This window comes from Corythoichthys intestinalis, chromosome 5 (genome assembly GCF_030265065.1).
Source record: "Corythoichthys intestinalis isolate RoL2023-P3 chromosome 5, ASM3026506v1, whole genome shotgun sequence".
NCBI lineage: Eukaryota > Metazoa > Chordata > Actinopteri > Syngnathiformes > Syngnathidae > Corythoichthys > Corythoichthys intestinalis.
In genome coordinates, this window is record NC_080399.1 from 60727484 (window position 1) to 60736309 (window position 8826).

The 8826-nt window shown below is 36.8% G+C and overlaps 1 protein-coding gene across 2 annotated transcripts in view; it reads left to right on the forward strand.

The window, feature by feature from the left end:
* Nucleotides 1-1417, forward strand: part of zgc:56622 (uncharacterized protein LOC326033 homolog) — a 36584-nt gene extending 35167 nt beyond the window's left edge. For both annotated transcript variants that reach the window (XM_057836929.1, XM_057836927.1), the window contains exon 10: nt 1110-1417. The gene's annotated coding sequence lies outside the window, so the exon portion shown is untranslated. The remainder of the gene's footprint in view (nt 1-1109) is intronic.
* Nucleotides 1418-8826: the final 7409 nt, after the last annotated feature.

Here is an 8826-nt window from a genome sequence, read left to right on the forward strand (position 1 = left end):
ATTCTTGGTTAGAAGCAAAAACAACAACAAAAAACAAAAACGGGCAGCTAGCATTTATTTTACGTAAACATGTTGAATTTGCTAAATTCCTGAATTCTTTATAGAAATGGACGTAAAAGAGTCTCGATTCTTGGTTAGAAGAAAACAACAACAACAACAAAAAAACGGGCAGCTAGCATTTAATTTACGTAAATATGTTGAATGTGCTGCTAGTCTTTTAGCCACTGTGGCGCTGCCTTATCACCACAAAGACCTTTATACATTGAAAATTCACGTGAATAAATGTTTAAATCCCTGAATTCTTTATAGATATGAACGTAAAACAGTCTCGATTCTTGGTTAAAAGCAAATAAACCGGAGAGTTAGCATTTATTTTACGTAAATATGTCGAATGTGCTGCTAGTCTTTAAGCCACTGTGGTGGCAGCCTTACAACAAATAGCTTTTTACGTTGAAAATTCTTGTAAATAAATGCTTAAATCCCTGAATTCTTTATAGATATGAACGTAAAACGTCTAGATTCTTGGTTAAAAGCAAAAAAATGGGCAGTTAGCATTTATTTTATGTAAATATTGCGAATTATGACGCTAATGCTGGAGTGGTTGATTTCTCCCATTGATTTTTTTCACGTTTCAAAATGTATGCACGGTACGAAAAATATAATAATTACCCTGAATCCTTGAACAAATCACTCCTGCGACAATCCTTTCCTGCTTTTGTACTTGTTCAACCTAAATCCGGCATTGCGTTGGTTTTAAGAAGTACTGCAACAAAAACATTCCTTAGCCTTAGTGTGTGGGTAGGCCCCCTACCGTAGGCGTGGCACGGGGTTGGTCGAAGTATCATGCCAATATATAATGAAGTCGATGGCTTGTATTTTATTAGTCAGAATCATCTGTTGAAGAACGTTCATAAGACAAAACTTAGAAAATCTCTATAAACCAAATGTTGTCCAAATATTTGACACTTCACGGCTGAGAACTTTGAAACGGTGATGTAAAGATGAACATAAATTTCAGATACGTCAGTGGTAATCTCTTACTTTGAGTGGCTGGTAAATGTTATGTGTACATTTCCCAATATTATTTGTTTTTTTTTTCTGTCTTTCAGAATCAAGACTGAGTGAAGTTGTAATGAGTTTGCAAATGTTTTAATAACAAGGTAGCATATACTGTGTATTCTGTACAGTGATCCTCACTACTTAACGCTTCAAACTTCACGCCCTCACTCCATCGTGATTTTTTTTTCATTTAAAAAAGTAGTATTTTATCGAAAATGTTAAGATATATGCATGTGTACATGTAAAAATTATTCTTTTACATATATCTCATTTATATCATAATTATTACATTTGCAGGGCATAAAAACCATTAATAAAATATACAAATGAGTTTTTTTTGTTTGTTTTGTTTCATTTAATTGTACTCTCTGTTAATTGTATTAAAACATCTCTTTCTAATGCTGTTAAATCTGAATAAATACATTGAACACACCCCATTTTTTATTTATCTAAACTGGAAATAAGCTCTGCCTCTACTTCTTGGATTTTCGATTCTCGCGTGGGAAAGGGCGTGGTGCGAAAAACAAGGGATGACTGTATTTGTTTTTCATCCTTGCCGCTTTACCCTCTGTCTAGTTGCTTTTTTAAATTTGTTATTATTACATTTTTGATAAACAGAATATAAATAAGTGCAAAGTGAGTCCACTGATGGCCAAAAGTATTGGCACCCCTGGAATTCTGTCAGATAATGCTTAATTTCACCCAGAAAATGATTGCAATTACAAATGTGTTGGTAGTAATATCTTCATTTATTTTGCTTGCAATGAAAAAACATAAGAGACAATGAAAAAAAAAAAAATCTATACAGGGAGGAGGCCACGGGGGCTGACCCAGGACACGCTGGGGAGACTGTGTCTCCCGGCTGGCCTGGGAACGCCTTGGGATCCCCCAAGAAGAGCTGGCTGAAGTTGCTGGGGAGAGGGAAGTCTGGGCTTCCCTTCTGAAGCTGCTGCCCCCACGACCCGACCTCGGATAAGTGGGAGAAAATGGATGGATGGATGGATGGATGGATGGACGGACGGACGGACGGACGGACGGACGGACTGATGGACAGACGGATGGATGGATAAAACTCCAAAAATGGGCCTGACAAAAGTTTTGGCACCCTTTGAAAAATCATGTGATGATTTTCTAATTTGTGTAATTAACAGCACCTATTACTTTCCTGTGGCACATAACAGGTGGTGGCAGTAACTAAATCACACTTGCAGGCTGTTAGAATGGATTAAAGTTTACTCAAGCTCTGTCCTGTGTCCTTTTGTGTAACATCGAGCATGGAGAAAAGGAAGAAGACCAAAGAACTGTCTGAAGACTTGATAAACAAAATTGTGAGGAAGCATGGAAAATCTCAAGGCTACAAGTCCATCTCCAAAGACCTGAATGTTCCTGTGTTTACCATGCACAGTGTCATCAATAAGTTTAAAGCCCATGGCACTGTGGCTAACCTCCCTAGATGTGGACAGAAAAGAAAAAATGAGAGATTTCAACGAAAAATTGTGCAGATGGTGGATCAAGAACCTCGATTAGTTCAAGCTGTCCTGCAGTCTGAGGGTACAACAGTGTCAACCCGTACTATCCGTCGCTGTCTGAATGAAAAGGGAAAGAGGTTAATATAAGTTGGCTCCGATACTCCCTGTAAATGCAGACAAGAATGCTTGGTCATGATTCAAAAGACAGCCTCTGCAGAACCTCCTGAGACAACCTGCAGGGATACCATTGGTGGTATACAGTGATATGAAAAAGTATCTGAACCTTTTGGAATTTCTCATATTTCTGCATAAAATCACAATCAAATCTGATCTTATCTTGGTCAAAATCACACAGATGAAAAAAAAACTCTGCTTTAAATAAAACAGCCCAAACATATATATGTTTTCATATTTCAATGAAGATAGCATGCAAACCATGACAGAAGGAGGGTGGGGGGATAAGTAAGTGAACCCTCTGCCTAAGGAGACTTAAAGAGCAATTGAAACCAATTTTTACCCAACAATTTAATTCAGGAGTGTGCCCAATCGCTGATGGGTGGTTTAAAGCTGCCCTGCCCACTATAAAAAACACACCTAGTAAGAATTTTCTTGATGAGAAGCACTGGCTGATGTGCATCATGGCTCGGTCAAAAGAGCTGTCTGAAGACCTGCGATGAAGGATTGTTGATTGGTATAAAGCTGGGAAAGGATATAAAACCATCTTTAAAGGTCTAGATGTTCATCAATCGACAGTCAGAGAAGTTGTCTACAAATGAAGAGAGTTTGGCACTGTTGCTTTTCTCCAAAGGAGTGGCCATCCACCAAAGATGACGCCAAGAGTTCAGCACAGAATACTCAGAGAGGTAAAAAAAGAACAATACAATGCCTGCTAAAAACTTACAGAAATCACTGGCACAGTCCAATATATCTGCGTTTAAATCCTGTAAAGTCAAATATGTTACTGAAATTGAATTCATTACAGTTAATTTGAGGACTTCACCCCTATAAATATTCAGTTCTTTATCAAGAAATGTTCACACGTCTGATCTAGTTTTTCTTTATTTCTGGAAAAAAAAGTGATTTAATTGCAGGTAAGCAACAAAAACTAACATTTTTGTCAAGTTCAAATACAAATCCTTAGGATGACATTCATAAATCTTACACAAAATAAGAAGAGAAGGGACTCAACTTTTTCTGAAACTTGCAAGGAGAATGATACGGAACAACAGTATACAATGCAATACTAGACTACACTATCCAGTTGCAAAGATTGTTCTAAACCTAAACCTTCCTGTCCTTTCTTTTTATTAGGGTTGGCCCTAGCAACATGTGTGTTTTACCTTAAAAGGGAATTGGGGAAGCAAGCTGGCGACACCCAATAAACTTGTCTGTCCACGTGTGTGTGTGCAAGTAAGTGCAATTAGTAGATGTGTGTAAAAACAGATTGCTCATCTTAGCAACACATTTATGCAAGTCATTTATCAAACATCTGCAGCTTTTTCGTCTTCTTCTTTCTTCTTCAGCAAACAGGATAAAACCTGTCAGTACCAGTTTTATAGGGAAGTTGATTATTGTGACCTAAAGCATCATTAATTCAACAACTAAACTATATATGAAATGCAGCAGGGATTAACTAGAGCAAATGTATAATGAACCCCCAAATTCTCTCAACAATTGATTTACTAATTAAACCAAATATAACAACAAAAATGCATATTCTAACTGAGGAAAAAGTTAGGACACCCTACCACCTAAAAGCTCGTGTTACCCCTTTTGGCTGAAATAACTTGTGAGATACTTTTTTCTAGCCATCTACGAGTCGTTGACATCGGTCTGAAGCAGGGGCATCACTAGCTTTTAGGAAGTAGGAGGGCTTAGCCCCCAGGAGATATATATATATGGCAGAAAACACTCAGGTGACTTTAAGTTCCGCTCTGAGACCCCCAATTTGGCCAAATTTCAAAATTGTCCAATATGCCTTTGTGATACATCATTGGAAAGCTTAAAATCACAATTTTCTGGGGGAAGAAAAATTTTGAACAACAGGGGATTTAAAAAAAAAAAAAATTAAAACAGCCAAACCCTAACTGGTGGTGAGCTCAAGCGAGAGCATAATTAAAGACGCCATGATTTTAACGAGATATTATGGCGTACTTACCACATTTCGATCCATAAACTCCATGTAGCATGTATCAAGACACAGCTGTGAATGGCCACAGCCGGATTTTTGGGGCATTTTATGGGTGAAACATGGTAAAATGACAGGGGTCGTGATGTAGAAATCACAGACATAAAGGAGTGGTCGAGATTTTCATTTTCATATTAGGCTCGAGCGTATGACGTGGCACTCGCGATGTTTCCGCCCCTGGAAGCAGGAAGTTCGGTGTCAGAACTCCGGGAAACATAAACAGTGAGGCATTTCGACACAGGTTGCTCTTTAAAAATGGTTGGAAATTATTGTTCGGTAAAGAATTGCAACAACCGATCGAATAGAAAGGAGAATGTACAGCTTGACGGAACCCCATTGAGTTTCTTCCGGATCCCTACATGGAGAAAAGGCGAGAGAAAGGTCATATATGACCTTACCAAACGTTGAAGAATGGCATGGGAATATTGAGCAAGGTAAATCTGTTTTCTAAAACACAGCATTGATTTGTCACTTAACTATCACAGCTTAGCACAGCACAAATTCAGATGTTCATGACAATGAAAATGTAAACACACATTGCCCACCTTTGCAAGAACAATGGTGTTGCCGTTTGCTACGGTCATAATGTGCAGGTCCTGCACCCATCAGCAGAAAAACTGTTCGTATCTTTGTAGCGATTTGTAGTTTTGGAATTGCTGATGAGTGTAGTAACTTACACCCAACACTAAATACAGCATGATGTCCATTTCACATAGTGGTGAAAGCTTGTCGACATCTTTATTCCATTTGTGTTCGGCTTGCTCGTAAGGGTCAACATTGTTCACTCATTAAGTTTGCTCACATATCTGTCCTTCGCCGTGGTAACAAGTTTGTCTCTGTATCGAACTGGCAAGTTTTCCTTACTTTTTTCCATCTTTGGCACTCGTAGTTGAATTGTATTTGCCGTTGTAATTTTAAATGTCCTGTGATGCAGACGTGCTTCCAATATGACGGCGTTGACGCAAATCTCGCATGATCCCGTGTTGCCATGACGTAAACGCTCGAGCCTAATATTTATACTTTTAAACTTTTTCTTTTTTTTTTTTTCAATTTTTCTTTGTTTGGATCGATTATTTATAGTCTAAAATATTGGGGGAAATGTGACAGTAACGAAACAATACAATTACGCGATAGTTATGAGGTAGATATCTGTGACTTTTTTACAGACGCAAATTTTTTCATTGTGACGTAATTCGTTTAAAAGTTTAAAATATGCAAGTGAATAATTTTTTAAAGTCTTTTTTTAAAAACTAAATCTTAGACAGCAGTGAATGATTGTAAGCTAAAAATGACGGACATTTCGAATGATAAATATGATTACTTACCTTCATTTTATGGCTTGGTTGAAACAAAAACACTTGCGCGATGTCTATAAACGTTGGTTTCCAGGGTAAAACGGACAAATTAGAAATAGTTCTGGGACTTAATGCGCCATGAATCGACTATGGCAGCATTCAGACATATTGCTCTATCAAACATAACAGTTCTTTTGGCTTAAAATACGGCTGTTTATTTTAAAGAGAGATGCAAGAGCAGAAACTGCTTTTTCAGCCTTTCTGTGTTTTCCGCCATATATATATATATATATATATATATATACAGGGGTGCACATAATTTTTTTGCCCAGGTTCTCAGAGGAGGACCTGGAGATGTGACTTGGTCCTCATTGAGCTTGAGAGCCGACCCGCCTGATGCGATAAATTTATGACAAGCTTTACTTAGAGCCAATTAACTTTAATTAATTATATTAACAATTAATGCTTGATTAACATCAACTGTCACAACAAAATTGCCATTACTTTGAAGTGAAATGTAAAGAAATTAGAAGCACCAATTCAAAATAAAGGGCATTATGCAGCTCCCACATTAACTCCAAGCCTTTTTAAAAGTGGGATATCCTCCTCATAAGACCTCATTGAACGTGCATTTTTAGCTTTGTAAAATGCGAGCAAAAACACGTTTGTCAGTGCATGTCGCTGTTCATTACCTTTATTCCGCCACTTGTCCATAGGGCGAGTGGGGTCCTGTTTGACATCGATAGTTTGCTTAATTGCCACATGCTCTCTGTTTTTTTCGTGCTTTTCAAAGTTTGGATGGCTGAAATTCTTTGACCCTACATAAAATGCGCTGCTCTTATCGGCGACATTGGGATTCTCACGGCACATTTTGTACCGCATTTCCGTGCGAGCATCATTTGCTTCTAGCCATGGTACCTCCTGTAGCCACTTTTCAGCAAAAGTCCTTTTTTTCGGTAGCTCCGGTGACGTCTCTGTCGTCTGTCTGTCTTTTGACGGGGGTGGGGGAACACGGAAGTAATTTAGTGATGGCCAAATGAAGCCTCATGAAGCAATGAAGCTTTGCAGCCAATTGGTTTGCACATGTAGCAAAGCTTCATGGTGCTTCATTTACCCTATGGCGCCATCAAGTGGTCTAGAAGCCCAAGAGGTCAACATTGTTAAGAATTCAATGGCTATTTGCTCAAGACAAAGATATGAATGTGCTTGTGTTAGTAATTTAGTATGTGAACAAAATACAACAAGTGCTAAGGGTAATTTGTTATTCATTTTTATTTAGAAATAATAGCTTTCCCACAGTGGCTGGCTTTAAACAGTTTCTTTTTTGGGGGGAAAATATTTCACTAGCTTTAGAAAATATTCTTTCACAAGGCACAGATGAAGCTGGGGTGCAGAGAAATGTGAGTACCAGTTTATATAAATTTGGGTAAGTATTCTTTTGTGCCTCCCAGTATACTAATGGATTGTTCATTCTGTTGATGTTTGGTTCAGATAGGTACACACACACACTCACATTTATATTAAAATAGTTTTTCTCCCTTACCTTATTGAAAGCAATCAAATCAAAATGTTCCCATACAGGGGAGGATCGCTCTTTTCGCGCAGGTTCCATCGCAAGCAAAGGACAAGGCTCGAAAAAACTGAAGTGAGTTTTTTTTAATAAAGCAACTTTTTTTGGATTGAATAATAAAGACACAAATCTACCTGCATATATTCTTCTGCTCCGACGTGGACGCCAGTTACAAACACCGCCTACTCCAGTATACGACATCTAGCCTTCTTACAAGATATTTCTGTAAAAAATGTTCTTTTCTTGATTGAAGTGATTTTTCTTTTGAAAATATATATTTTTGTTTGAAGCCACTTATTTTTTTTTTTTTATTGTAAAGACACAAATGTTCTAGCCTAAATATGGCCCAAACACAAAACAACATTACTTCAATCAAAAGAGTTGTTTCAAAAAAAAAAAAAAAAAAATGGACTTCAATTAAAAAAAAAACAAAATCAATGAAAAATCGTGTTCAAATGCATATTTATGAGTTTCAAATTTATTTTTCCATTCAAACACATTTTTTGGGGTTTGAAATGACTTTTTTTTTTTTTGATTGAAAATATATATTTGTATCGAAGCGACTTTGTTTTTGATTGGAGCAACTTTTTTTGGATTGAATAATAAAGACACAAATCTACCTGCATATATTCTTCTGCTCCGACGTGGACGCCAGTTACAATCGCCGCCTACTCTATATACACATCTAGCCTACTTACAAGATCTCTCTGTAAAAATTTTCTTTTCTTGATTGAAGTGATTTTTCTTTTGAAATATTTTTGTGTTTGAAGCAGCGTATTTTTTTTTATAGAATTGTAAAGACACAGATGTTCTAGCAAAATGTGGCCCAAAGCAAAACAACATTACTTCAATCAAAAGAGTTGTTTCTAAAAAAAAAAAAAAAAAAAAAAAAAAAAAAACACTTCAATTTAAAAAATAAATAAATAAAAGAAAAATAGTGTTCAAATACATTTTATTTTGTTTCAAATTTATTTTTGCATTTAACCACATTTTTTGTTGTTGAAGTGACTTTTTTTTACTATTGAAAATATATAGTTGTAGCGAAGGGACTTTGTTTTTGAATGAAGCAACTTTTTTTTTTTTTGAATGAATAATAAAAACACAAATCTACCTTCATATATTCTTATGTTCCGACGTGGCCGCCAGTTACAAACGCCGCCTACTCCACTAAAAAGACATCTAGTCTTCTTACAAGATATCTCTGTAAAAATATATAAACCCAGGCGATCGGATTTCCGGTCAATT